This window comes from Enhydra lutris, unplaced genomic scaffold, assembly GCF_002288905.1.
Source record: "Enhydra lutris kenyoni isolate GAN:26980312 unplaced genomic scaffold, ASM228890v2 scaffoldscaffold6, whole genome shotgun sequence".
Taxonomy (NCBI): domain Eukaryota; kingdom Metazoa; phylum Chordata; class Mammalia; order Carnivora; family Mustelidae; genus Enhydra; species Enhydra lutris.
In genome coordinates this window covers 25899373-25913297 of record NW_019154090.1, presented here as the reverse complement: position 1 = coordinate 25913297, position 13925 = coordinate 25899373, and positions in this window count along the sequence as shown.

The following is a 13925-nucleotide window of genomic DNA, read 5'->3' as shown; positions in this document are numbered from 1 at the left end:
GTGTACCATTACAAATTATGACAGATCCCATGAAATGTTATTACAGCATATTATAGGAGACTAAGAGGGTCCTAATCGGGATTGGGTGGGTAAGTTAAGGAAGGGCTTTCTGAAGAAATGGCATTTACAGTGAGACCAAAAGAATGAGAGATTTGGGGGCGCTGGCTGTCTTAGTCGGTAGAGCATGTGACTCTTGATCTCAGGGTTGTGAGTTCAAGCAGCATTCTGGATGTAGAGCACACTTTAAAAAAGACAAAAAAAAAGAAAAAGGGGGGCATCTGGGTGGTTTGGTTGGTTAAGTGTCTGCCTTTGGCTCAGATTGTGATCCTGGGGTCCTGAGATGGCTCCCTGCTCAGTGGCGGCCTGCTGCTCCCTCTGCCCCTCTCCTTGCTCAGACCTCTCTCTCTCTCTTGCAAATAAAATATATTTTTTAAAGATTTTATTTATTTATTTGACACAAAGAGACAGGGAGATCCTGTCCCCACATTGAGCCCCCTGTTGGGCTCCCTGCTCAGTGGGGAGTCTGTACCTCCCCCTGCCCCTCACCCCGCTCTTGTGCTTGCGCTCTCTCTCAAATAAATAAGTAAAATCTTTAAAAAATAAATAAATAAACAAGTATGAGAGGTTAGCTGGGTAAAGAAGGGGAGGGAGTCTGTGAAGGTCTTGACGCAGAATTTCATAGGAAGGCATCTCCAGTCCTTTTTACCCTCACTACAGGGAGGCATGGAGAAATATTAGGGAAAAAATTACAGCATAGGACTTAAACCAAAACAACAAATTTAAAGAGCATAGAAAGGATAGCATCCTATGTGACTTAGGCAAAGGAGTTTTAATTGTGTTTCTTCGTAGGATGCCCTCAAAGTATGTGTAATGTTCCCATAACCCCCTTTCCTTCCAAAAAAAAAAAAAAAAAGTTAAAAAGCATAGCTTGGCTTAGCCTAAGTAATTATTAATTTAGGATAATTCAAAATCCATTAGCCAGAAAGCAAGAGTTCAAAATGTGCTTTGAAGAATTATGAGTGTATTCTTGAAAGTGACAGAATTCTGGATGGGACAGGGGCTCATTCATAAGGGAGGTATAGTACAGAGCAGCTGGGCAACCTGGAAATTCCTGTGACTCACCAAGTTGTCTTCTTCATCTGCTGGGTGGTTCTTCTAAAAATAAATAAATAAAAATTTAAAGACCATACAAGCTTTGTGTGATTCAGCAAGAAATATATATTTGGTCTTTGTCCCTGAAGAGCTTCTGTAGCCCTTGGAATTTCTTGAGTGACAGAGGAGATAGGAGGATTTTTTGGTATTCCTAACAAACCCCTCTCAACCCTGCCTGAATCTATGATAATAAAGTGACTCGAGGTGGGTCCCTAGATAGCTTCCGAATAGGAGCTGGTTGCCGGAGGAACCAGTCTTGTGACTAGAGGGTTGGAACTTTCAGCCCCACCTGCTGACACCCTGGGAGGGGGGAGGAGCTGGATTGGGTTAATCACCAATAGGCAATAATTTAATCCATTGTGCCTGGGTAGCAAAGCCTCCATAAAAGCCCCTAAATGACGGGGTTCCAAGAGCTTCCAGGTTGGTGAACACAGCGAGATGCTGGGGGGGTGTTACATCGGAAGGCAGCATGGAGCTCCACACCCCTCCCCCCATCCTTGCACTGTGCATCTCTTCCATTTGACTGTTCCTGAGTTGCATCCTTTATAATAAATTCGTAATAGTAACTAACACTCTCCTGAGTTCTGTGAGCTGTTTTAGCAATGATCAAACTTGGGGCATGGGTCATAGGAACCCCTGAGGTACAGCTAGTTATAGTTGGCTGGAAATACAAGTGTCAGCCTTGAACTTTGAGCTGGCATCGGAAGTGGGGCAATCTTGTGGGGCTCAGCCCTTAACTTGTGGAATCTGTGCTGACTCCAGGTAGGGTCAGAATTCTTGGTGTCTGGAGAATCAAAGATTTGGTTGTTGCATGGAAGGAAAAAAAATATTTGGTTGTCAGGGTGTTGTGAATAACAACAGTTGACCTTGGAAACTGTATTTTGAACTTCACGCTAATGGCTTAAGTCTTGGGGCATGTGATTTTGGCAAGCCCTATTGCACTAGACTTGACATCTGATTGAAGTTTACCCTGAGAATCTGGTCTCCAAGGATCATGTGGTAGTTACATCTGTCACCTGGGTCATCAGTAGCATTCGTCAAGGACGTAACTGTAGCTCTTGCAGTTGCTCCTGTTTTGACCTCTGTTTCCATCACCAGAATTGTGGTTAACCATCGCCGGGTGCTTCAGTTGGGTGAGCCAACTGGGGACTTGCTTTTTTGGAGTGGGGGAATGGGCAAAGAGAGAGGCATCTCTGAGGGCAGTATAGCCCTCAGGAACTTGTTGAATCCTATTTTGCACCAGGTGTCTTGCTCTGCAGTGGAGATGGGGAGGAGTAGAATGTTCTCAGGCCCTTCGAGGACACAGTCCAGAGCAATTAGGACCTGCGAGGATGCCTGCCTCCTCCCCTCATATGCTCTCCCAGCCCTTCGAGGCTGGAGCCAACACAGCTCTCCTTTTGGTTCCTTGGTTGTGCCAACTGCTTTCATGCCTTGGCACCTTCACATGTCCTTTGTCCTCTTTCTGGAAACTTCTCCGCACTCTTTGGTGGGCTACCTCCTACTCATCCATCAGGTACCAGTTTAATGTCACCTCTTCAAAGAAGCCTTCCCCAAGCATCCATCCTGGTTTCTCCCCATCTCCACCTGACTGTATGGTACCTCTCATCTTGTTTCCCTCTTAGCCCCTTTCCCAACTTATGATGATAGGTTATGTTTTTTTGTTTTTGTTTGTTTTTTGTTAGTTTGTTTTTTGCTTTCCTCTCCCCTACCAGACAGTAAATTCCCTGAGGGCATGTCCTATAGTTTTCTCCAAGTTTGACACTTATATGAGTTGGAGGCGTGCAGACACCTACAGTTGAGAACAGTGTTTTCTAGCAGAGGAAGGAGAGATGTGCCACTCCAGGAAGGAGAGGTGAAGCAAGGCTTTGCCAAGGAGACAGCATTTGAGCTGTGCTCTGTGAAAATGGGTAGGGTTTTACCCATCTGGGAAGGAGGGAGGAGCATGCGGGACAAAGGGCAACATGAAGGAGCTCCTGGGGAGTTCTGGTGGTTGGGGAACTGGAGAGTGATGGGAGTGAGAATGACTGGGCTTGGGAAGGGTCTTGACTTTGTGGCACAGCCTGAAGATAGAGAGTCCTTGAAGGTGTGTGTGTGTGTGTGTGTGTGTGTGTGTGTGTGTGTGTGTGAAAAACATGGCCCTATTTACACTTGAGCATTTTCTCCTTGAGCCAGCCTCATATGCTATTATTTCCTCTGAGATAACAGAAAGCAATTTCACTAAGTGCTGCTTTAAGTTTGCCCGCTGTTTCATGCAGGTTTTTCTGGGCTCGGCTGGCAAATTCCATTCTGCAGGGAGCTTTCCCTGGCACAGCTCGCTACCCAAGGAATTCCAAGAAGCACTTGAACTTGACTTCAAGGTCTTAGTTTCCTGAGAATGGGGCTGAGGCATTTTTTAATGCAGTGGTCTGGAAGGTGGTCCCTTTGCTGCCTTTGGGAAGAGAAAAATTAAATTGCTCCTGGTTTTGAAATTACCCTTCTTTATCCAGCCAACAGAGGATTTAAGTATGCTGTTCAAGTCTGCACTAGGTGTCATGGACTACAGCTTGGGAACTTGCCCTTCCAGAGCTCCCAGTCTGGTAGGGAATGACTTGGCCATTCACAAATAAGTCCAAGTCCAGGTTGTCAGTGATACCTCTGATGGGATGCAGAGGGGGTCACAGATTTGTGTAAGGAGCGTGTTAAACGCAGCAATCAGTCTCTTTGCTGGATTATCTGAGGGGCAGCGAGAGAAGCCAGAGCTTTGGAATTCGATTAATGTATTCATTTTTTGATTATCTACTATGTTCTACCCAATTGTTCTAGTCCTAGGGTTCCAGGATGAACTCCTGTGCCCAGGAATGTCACATTCTAGGGGTGGGGACAGATGGTTAACGAAGTGTGTGTTGGGGCACCTGGCTGGCTTAGTCAGTAGAGGATGTCTTCGTCTCAGGGTGGTGAGTTTGAGCCCCATATTGGGGGTAGAGTTTACTTCAAACAAACAAAAAAGAAGTTATGTGTTATGTTGCGTGGTCAGAAATGCTCTGAAGGAAAACAAGGCAGGTCTAACGAGACTGCCAAGCAGGGGGAGGTGGGAGCTGGGTTAGATCAGGAAGTTAGGGAAGGCTTCTCTGCAATGGTGATATGCGACATTTGAGCAGAGCCCTGAGTGAAATTAGGGAGCAAGCATGTGGGGATCTGGTACCCGGAGGAAGAGTATTCCAGGGAAGAGACCACGGTGCAGAGTCCCAGAGGTGGGAGTGTGTTTGGGGAAAGCAAGGAGGCGAGAGTGGCTGGTGGGCAGTGAGTTTGGAAAGGTGGCCAGGGGCCAGCTCTGAATTGTAAGTCAATTTTATCTTTAGACCATTGGAGGCTTTTAAGCAAAAGAGGGAAATCTGACAGGAATGCTTTAAGCAGATCTCTCTGGCAGCTTTGTGGAGAAGAGAGGTAGCGAGCAAGGGGACAAGACGAGGGGTGCTTGAAGGGGTGCAATAATTGGGGTGAGGGGCCATGACCTGCCCCAGGTGCTGGGAGAGGAGAGGAGAAGTAGGCGCCTCCGGGTGTGTGTTGGTTTCTGGTAAGTGGATGCACGAAGCGAGAGACATAGAAAAGGCCGCGGTGGTACCAGTGGTTCCCGGGTGTTTGATCTGAAGCCAGTGGAAATTCCACCACTGCTACTTCCTCCTCCGTGTCCTCCCCACTTTCAAAATAAAAGGCTTGATTAAGATATAACTCACTTCCCACACCGTTCACCCACTGAAAGTGTATCAGTCACGGGTCTGGAGTGTATTCACAGGGAACTGTACAACCATCACCACCATTAATTTTGAAAACATCTCTGTCCCCCTGGTGCACCAAATGCAGCCACGGCACCTTTGCTCCCAACTGCAGAGGGTCAGGCTGCCACTGATCGATTCTCTGTCCAGGTCTGGCTTTTGTTGGATCTCAGAACCCCGGTTTGCTCATCTACAGCTTCACAGGGCAATGGCGAGGTTTAAAAGAGAAGATGAAGAGGGATACACGAGGGCATGCCTGATGGGCCAAGCAGCCCAGCCTTGACCTTGGTGAGTGCTTTGGAGATGTCGGCCCTCTCCGCTGCTGGCTCTTGGTCCATCACCTTACCGAGGCAGCGCGGGCAGTGGAGAACAGCGTAGGCACTGGACCCACACTGCTGAATTGTGAATCCAGAACTCACCATTTACTAGCTTTGTGATTATGGCGATGTTTTTTAACCTCCCTAAGGGCCTCAGACTCCTCCACTGTCAGAAAGGAGTCATAGCAACTAGTTTCCAAATGGAGAGGCAGGCCGTGGATCTATTTTTAGTGTCGTCCTGTTGTTGGATCTGTACCTTTGCAAAAGTCACTTGTTGCATCTAAGCCTCATGTTGCTCATCTGTAAAGTGAAGGTAAAAGGCATTTTTTAAAAAGATTTATTTGAAAGAGAGAGAGAGCACACATGCGCACAAGCAGGGAGAGGGGCAGAGGGAGAAGGAGAAGCAGACTTCCTGCCGCGCATGGGCTCAATCCCAGGACCCTGAGATTGTGACCTGAGCTGAACACCAAGAAACCAAGAGTCGGGCCGCCCAGCCGACCGAGCCGCCCGTGCTCCCTACTTCACAGGGCTCTGGGGAGGACTCCGTGACCTCCCGAGCCACCAATATGCCAGGCACTGCTGTGAACACAACAGAGAGAAAACCTTGCCCTCCTAGAGCTTTATGGAACTAGTTGGAGAGAGACCGAAGGCAAAGAATAATCATAAGGATATAATCATCAAAATAAATGAAATCTACACAGAGAAGTTAGAGTCTCCGTAAACCGCCTGGTGCCCGGCCCCTGGCAAGCACTCCGTAAATGGTGGCGATGACAGTCACGATGTGACAGCGCTTTGTAAAGCCAGGCAGCGCAGCACAGAGGTACGGGTACAGGTGGCAGATGTGAACACATTGCCTTCATTGAAGCTTTACCCCCTCTCTGCTCAGTCACATTTCATTCAGCCCCCAAGGCCCCCCTCCAACTGCCTGCTTGAAATCCTTGTCTCTTAGGGTACGGAGCTTTCTCCTTTCTTCTTTTCAGCCAGCATTTAGTGACCGCCACTTTTGGCTGTCAGGTAGTCGGGGAGTGGTCAGGAGGGCAGATGGAAGGAGCCCAGAGGCCAAGCAGAGGAGAGCCAGACTGGGGAGGAGCGAGGCAGCCTTGATTTTACTCCGCCAGTGGAAACGTCACAGCATTCTTGCTTAAATACTACGTGGCAAAAGTAAACCTTTGCATTATGGTCAAAGGAGTAATAATCTGTATTTAAGGACAATCAAATCGAAGATCTACAAGATGGAGAGGGAAAGACATATGGAGGAGCAGAGACCTCAGTGCAAATAACGTCTCAAGGTGAAAACCATATGCTACTCCATCAGCGAGAAATGTGGCAAAACGGAGCAGGGGGTTTTTAGAGCTGGATAACCCTGGGTTAGCGCTTACTACCCGCGGCAAGCTACTGCACCTTGGTGAGAGGGTTACTACCAGCCCTGTTGCTTTGGGAGTCCATCGAATGCCTGGCACTCTCTAGGCAGATAATAAGAGGCCCATACTATTCGATAGCAATGTTAGTAGTCAGTAACCGGGCAGGCATTCCTGAGAGAGCTCTGTCAACCAGAACTGAATTCACATCCTGATAACGTCCGGCACAGTGTGCTTAACCTTTCTGAGCCCTGAGTTGTCTTCTTTCCTGTAAAATTATTGAATAATACCTTCCTGGTCAGGTTGAGGTAAGGAATAAATGTGACAATGAAACGTTTCTAGGCTCTATGCTCGTTGTTCACTTAAGTGCTATTTTTAAATCAAAATGCAGTGAGTTTTATTGAATAGTCTAGTCTGATTATAAGAATCACATATTCTTTTTTTAAAAAAAGATTTTATTTATTTATTTGACAGGCAGAGATCACAAGTAGGCAGAGAGTCAAAGGGTGGAGTGCAGGCTGGGGGGGAAGCAGGCTCCCTACTGAGCAGAGAGTCTGACGCAGGGCTCAGTCCCAGGACCCTGAGATCATGATCTGAGCCAAAGGCAGAGGCTTAACCCACTGAGCCACCCAGGCACCGCAAGAATCATATATTCTGATGACAACAAATTTAAATAGTATAGAAACATTTAAAGGAGTAATGACAAATCACTGGAAATTCCATTAACCGTAGCTAGCTGATGGCCAATCTTTTAGATAACTCCTTATACAAACTTCTAGTTTGATTTTCATAATATACATGGGTTCATAGTTCAGACCTGTCTGGTTTTTACTCTGTAACATGTTCTGGACATATGTCCAGTTCATCAATATAGACATACCATTTTTTTTTAAAGATTTTTTATTTATTTATTTGACAGACAGAGATCACAAGTAGAGAGGCAGGCAGAGAGAGAGAGGGAAGCAGGCTCCCCGCCGAGCAGAGAGCCCGACGCGGGACTCGATCCCAGGACCCCGAGATCATGACCCGAGCCGAAGGCACAGACCTAACCCACTGAGCCACCCAGGCGCCCTAGACATACTATTTTTAATGGCTGCCTGGTAATCTATTTTACGGAATACCAGAATTTACTTAACGTCATTGATAGTCACTGAAGGCACTTCCAGATTTTTACTATTTTATACAATGTCATATTAAGCAAACTTGTACATAGATCATTGTGCTTATGGATAGATTCACCTGTTGAATTTCCTCTCTGGGATAAATCTCCGTAAGTGAGATTACTAGATCAAAGGCTTTTCCCATTATAATCTGTTCACACACTGCTAAACTGCCTTGTAAAATGTGTGAATTTGCACTCCCACCAGCAGTGCAGAAATCGTTCTTGTCTTCCCATACCCTTCCTTGCTAACACTAGATTCTGCCAGGCTTTTTAACTTTGTCATTCTGGTCTATTGAAAAATGGTATTCCCGGGGCCCCTGGGTGGCTCAGTCTGTTGAGCGTCTGACTCTTGGTTTCTGCTCGGGTCATGACCTCGGGGTCATGGGATTGAGCCCCGAGGCAGGACCCACACTCAGCGGGGTGTCTGCTTGAGATTCTCTCTCTCCCTTGCCCTCTGCCCCTCCCCCTACTCTCTTTCTCTCTCTAAGGTAAATAAATATATCTTAAAAAAAAAGAAAAATGGTGTTACAGTCCTGTGATTCCAAGATTACTAATGAGATTGACAATCTTTTCAAGTATTCAATCATCTTTCTTCTTTTGTTAATTGCCTACTTAGGCCATTGTTATTTGACTATTTTCCTATTGAGGTGCTTCTATTGACTTTTAAGAATTCTGCTTATTAGGAATCTTAACTCTTTGCTGTATATGTGAAAAATATTTCCCCTACTTCATTGTTTCCCTTTAACCTTTAACCTTGTGTGTTTGCCTTTATCCTTGTTACGGATGCACTTTTAATTGTATTTAGTCAAATATATCGATTTCACTTGATGGATCTTCTTTTAATTTGTATAGCATGTTTAGAAATACCTCCAGTTCCAGGATTATAAAAATATTCACTTTTTTTCCCCTTCCAATGCTTTGTTTCTTTCACGACATATAAATCTTTGATCGAGGTGGATTTTTTTCTCCAAATGGCTACCCAGTGGTCCTATGCTACTTATTGCCATCCAGCTTCTCTCCATCAATTTGAAATGTTACCTTTATCATACGCTACAGTTCCTTATACACTTGGTTCTATTTCCGTACCCTGTTCCATTTAATTGGTCTGCTTTTTTTCTTTTGTCAAAATTGCACTGTTTCAGTTGGCATAGCTACCTAATACATTTTAATATCTGGTAGAACAAGTCCCAACTCACTAATCTTCAAACTTTTGGGGGTCAGTAGGGCGGAGTGGTTAAATTCATGGAGCTTGGGTTCATTCAGCCAGCCCTGAGCTTTAATTCCAGGTCAGCTGCTCACTAGCTGTGTGATCTTGGGCAAGTTATTTCCTTCCCTCTGAACCTCTCCTTCCTCATCTGTATAATGTTGATAGTAATGGTACCTACCTTATGGTATTTTTGTGAAGATGAGCTGAAATGAGGCGTAGCAAGTTCATGGGATAGGGTCTGGGACGTGATAAATGGTCAGTAAATGTTAGGTCCTTTTGTTATGAAAATAATACATCTGTCTTTCCCGTTGAATTTTAGGACCACTAGGATCTTGACTGGGGTGACATTTACTTGATAGGCTAATTTGGGGATAATTGATATCCACATGTTACAGGGTCTTCCAGTCTAAGGCCAGCTGTGATCTTTCCCAGTTCAGACTTCATGCTCCTTTGTAAAGTTTGTAGCTTTCTCCATATGAGATGTGCACAATTTCTGTTAACTTTATTTCCAAATGGTTGAAGTTTTTTTGTTGTTGTTACTGTTCTTGTGAATGGGATCTTTTATCCACTGCTCTGTTCAAATGGAATTATTATTGGTCCATAAGAAAGTTATTCATTTTTCAAAATTGAGATAGAACTGACACATAACATTGTATTCGTTTCAAGAATGCAACACAATGACTTGGTATTTGTACACATTGAGAGACAACGACAATGAGCCTCCATTACCACACAGGTACATATCTGTTTTGTTCTTGGGATGAGAATTTTTAAGCTTTTTAACTTAGCAACTTTCAAATATACAGCAGAGTATTGTTAAATGTAGTCGCCGTGCTGTACACTGCATCCCCATGTCTCTATAACTGGAAGTTTGTCACCTTTACCCGTTATGTCTACCTCTCAACCCTGCCTCTGGCAACCACCAATTGTTCTCTGTATCTAGCTATTCATTTCTCAATGTTTATTTTGCACCCTAAGTAACTGTAAATGTTGAGTTAGGAAACAATTTCTCCCCTACACAGTGTCTGCTTTGGGGGCATCCTCTTCCTTCAGCTCCAAGGAGCACCCCTATTCCGCCCCACCCCTGGCTCCTATCACCAGGGCTCCTACCGCATTGTTTTGCCATTGCTTGTAATCCAAGCTATGTAATGCAGAACGGTGCTGTTAGTCCCCAGGGCTCAGCACAGAGTTTACATCCCTGTAGAAGCTTATCAGCGGCATTTAAAGAAGGTGCTCCATGCCGTATTTACTGTTTTCTGGGTTAGAGGAGCCTCTCTTCTGGGACACAGCACAGCGCAATAAACAGGCCTACGGTACCTGACCTCATCTGGCTGGCAGTCTAATTCAGAAGCAGACACTGAAGACATCATCATCAACGTTAAGAGTGAATTCTATTTTCCCTCATGATAGTTTGAAGGCAGCATTGGGTACTGTGGGACCATGAAAGACTCAAGGAGTATAGGGCAGCATGGAAAGCCTTGCTGAAGAACTAGTCAGGGAGGCATCCAGGATGACTCTGCACTGCTCTCTTACTCCTTCTCCACTGTGGACCTGCCTTAGCACCCAGTCCCGTTTGACTAAATCCATTCGGCGATCTAAGAGCCCCCTACTCTGTGTCAGGCCCTGTGTTGTTGGGTCTGGGTAAAATTTATCTGGAAAAGGGGTCCTATGCTTTTTAGTAGACTTCACAAAATGTAAGAGCCACTCAGAAGGAAGGTACTATGTCTGTGGTAGTTACCTACTGCTGTGTAACAGATTACCTCAAAATGTCATGCCTTAAAATAGTAAATATTTATTACTTCATATAGTTTCTGTGGGTCAGTCCAGAAGTACTGTATTTGGGTGATTTGGACTCTGGATCTCTCATGAAGTTGCTGTAAGGATGTTGGCGAGGGCTGAAGTAAAAAAAAAGCTTGTCTGGGGCTACTGCCTTGTCCCTGGGGCTGCTTACGTGTCCTCATGACACAGTGGCTGGCTTCCTCCAGAGAACAAAGCCGAAGCTGCCATGTCTTTTATGACCTAGCACCGGAAGCCCCCCACAGTTATTTCCAAAATATTCTTTTGGGTCCACAGTTCAGCCCTCTTCTAAGGGGAGCTAAAAAGAATGTGAATAATCAGGATTGGGAATCACCGGGGGCCATTTTGGAGACTGGCTACCAGTGCCTTAGGAAGTTGGAATGAGGAATTTGAGTCTAAGTCTTGACGGCAGCACAACTAACTGTGGGATCTTGGGAAAGCTCCTTTGTTCTACTGGCCCTGCCATTTTACTTACTCTTCCTCACATGGCAGTTGTGATACAGCTAAGTCTGTGAAAGCCATTTATCTGAGCCTTTAACTTCACACACAGACACTGGTGATCCTTAAAGAAGGGGAGGAAGAAAAGCCAATTGGTGGCAGGGTATAAGCTGTTTTCATTATAAAACACTGAAAAGGAAGAAATAATATCAATCAGTCATCACATTAGCACTACCACTTTTAGAATTTTGATGTTAAAATGCCCTTTAAGGTTTCTTTTCCTTCTTTGCAGAGCAAGGTGAAATGGCTTAAATTGAGACCAGAAAGATTTACGGTAGGAAGGAGTACAGCTCTCTGGCATTAAGAGAGATTAAAAATGGGGATGGGCTCCTCAGTGAGGTCTTGAAATCTCCATCTGCAGGGGGATGATATTTTCCACAATTTTGGTAAAAACTAGGTCAGGTCATTCTTTGAGGCCATTTTTAGGGGGTCCCACAAATCTTCTTAAGTAAAATGAAAGGAAGAATTATTATTAAAGATGGTCTCACACTGTTGAGCATTAAAATTTTAATTTTTCAACATACTCATATGAATAGCACATACTCATTCTAGAAGATCTGGAAAATACAGACAGGTATAAAGAAGTGAAAAACATTACATCTGCCACCATAATCTAAATGCTCTGTTTTGTGGTTAAATGAAAAATATATTTTTTCAATTAAAAAAAATGTAATACTTTGTAGGAAAAAAAGAAAAAACAAAAACTGACCTCAGTCTTACAACCCAGACGTAATCATTATTAACATTTTGGTGGGGTAAATGAAATTTAAACACGTTTTTTAGTCTCATGGGAGACTGAAAAAAAGGAGTGGACTTAAATGATGGAGAATGGCAGGTAAGCTGAGTTAGGGCTCCCCATCATGGGGACCAATTCTGTGCCCAAAGACAATAGGGAGGTCAGGAAGTCTTTATTCCTGAGCATCTTTACAATTTGCCTAGATATGTTTGGGTGAAATCTTGTCTCAGTCTTTCCCAATTCTGCTTGGGCATGTTCCAAATAACTATTTCAGGCTCTTCAGTGGGAAATAAATCCTCAGGGATTTTGTCCAATAAAGTAATTATTGAGTAAGTTCATTCATTCAACAGAGTGAGTGCCTGCCGTGTGCCAAGACTGTGCCAGATGTTGGGAGTGTGTGTGATGATGAACCCAAGATGCTAACATGAGCACAGACATTACACCAAAAATCATACAAGGAAATGAAATGTGGGAGGGACAGGAAAGATACACAACTTTCGATCATCTGCTGTTCTGGAAGTTTAGTAAATGTGATCTCATGTAATCATCTGGAACCTGGAGGAGGAAATTTGCCTCTGAACCTCAACTTCACTTGAAAATGGAGACAGAATTATTGGAAGAGAACCTTCATTAGAGTGGCAAACTCTATTCCGGAGCTTAGTTCGCTGAAGTATAAAAATGAGGCATTTTTTCTGCTTCAGACTGAACCTTCTCGGAGGCAAAGAGAGCTGGCATTTAGTGAGTCTACTGTGTGCTAGGCACTTTACAAAGATCCTACTTAATCCCAGTTCTACACTTTGAGTTTATGTATCATGTTGTCCAAATGATGGCATTGAGTCAGAGAGGTTTCAGAACTTGACCAAGGCCAGTTAGCTGGAGAATGAACAGCAAGAAGATTCAGACTCAGGACTGCTGAGGTCAAAAGCCCCTGGCAATCCATTAGCTCACAGTGAGGTTCAAGAGGTGTTTTTGCCCTTTTGGGAATTCCTGGGTCTGCTAGCGGTGTGTTATTCAAATTCCTGAATGTGTGTGCTGCTCATAACTGTTCAGTTTGAAAACAGTGACTCATCCCCAAACAGAGCAGGGTTGAATACAGACCTGTTTATCTTAGACGGTCCTGCGGCACCTGTGTTGATTTCAAAGATAATTTGTAATCAAAGCACTGTGATTAAAAACAACACACACACACACACACACACACACACACACACACACACACACAAAAGTATAGGTTTATGTTTTGGTGCTTCTGACAACAGAATAAATTTGAGTCTCATTCACTTAAAAAAAAAAATCACATAATGAAAATAGTTCATTTTGGGGCTTCCCATGATCTTTGTTCTCTCAGGAACATTCCTATGTAATAAAATGTTATTTGTATAAAAAAATAAAATCACAGCTCTTTAAGGTTTAATGACTAAAATCAATTTTTCAACATATTTTGTACAGTCCTCCGAACATACTCTTTTCACACTTTACCTATGATGTCAGTAGTTTCTGTTTGATTCTGTAAGGGCAGGGACCTTGAAATAGTCACATCTGGATTCCCCCACGGTTTGACCCAACTGTGAGAGAGCCAGTCACTATTGTCTGAAAGAATTCCAGTGTATTAGCTTTTTTAAATTTTATCTTTTTTGCCACTGTAAGAAGTTACCACAGATTTAGTGGCTTAAAACAAAATCCATTTATATCTTACACTTTCTGTGGGCCAGAAGTCTATATATAGTATGGTTCAGTTGGTTTTCTGATAAGACTAAAATCAAGGTGTTGGCAGGATTGCATTCTTCTGCAGACTTGGCAGGAGTTTGGGGCGGGGGGACTATCCTGCTTGCAAGCTCATTCAGGTTGAGAGAGTCCTGTTTCATGAAGTTCTAGAACTGAGGTCATGTTACTGGCTGGCAGGGCTTTGAGTTACTGGCTTCGAGAGGCTGCCTACATTGCCTGGC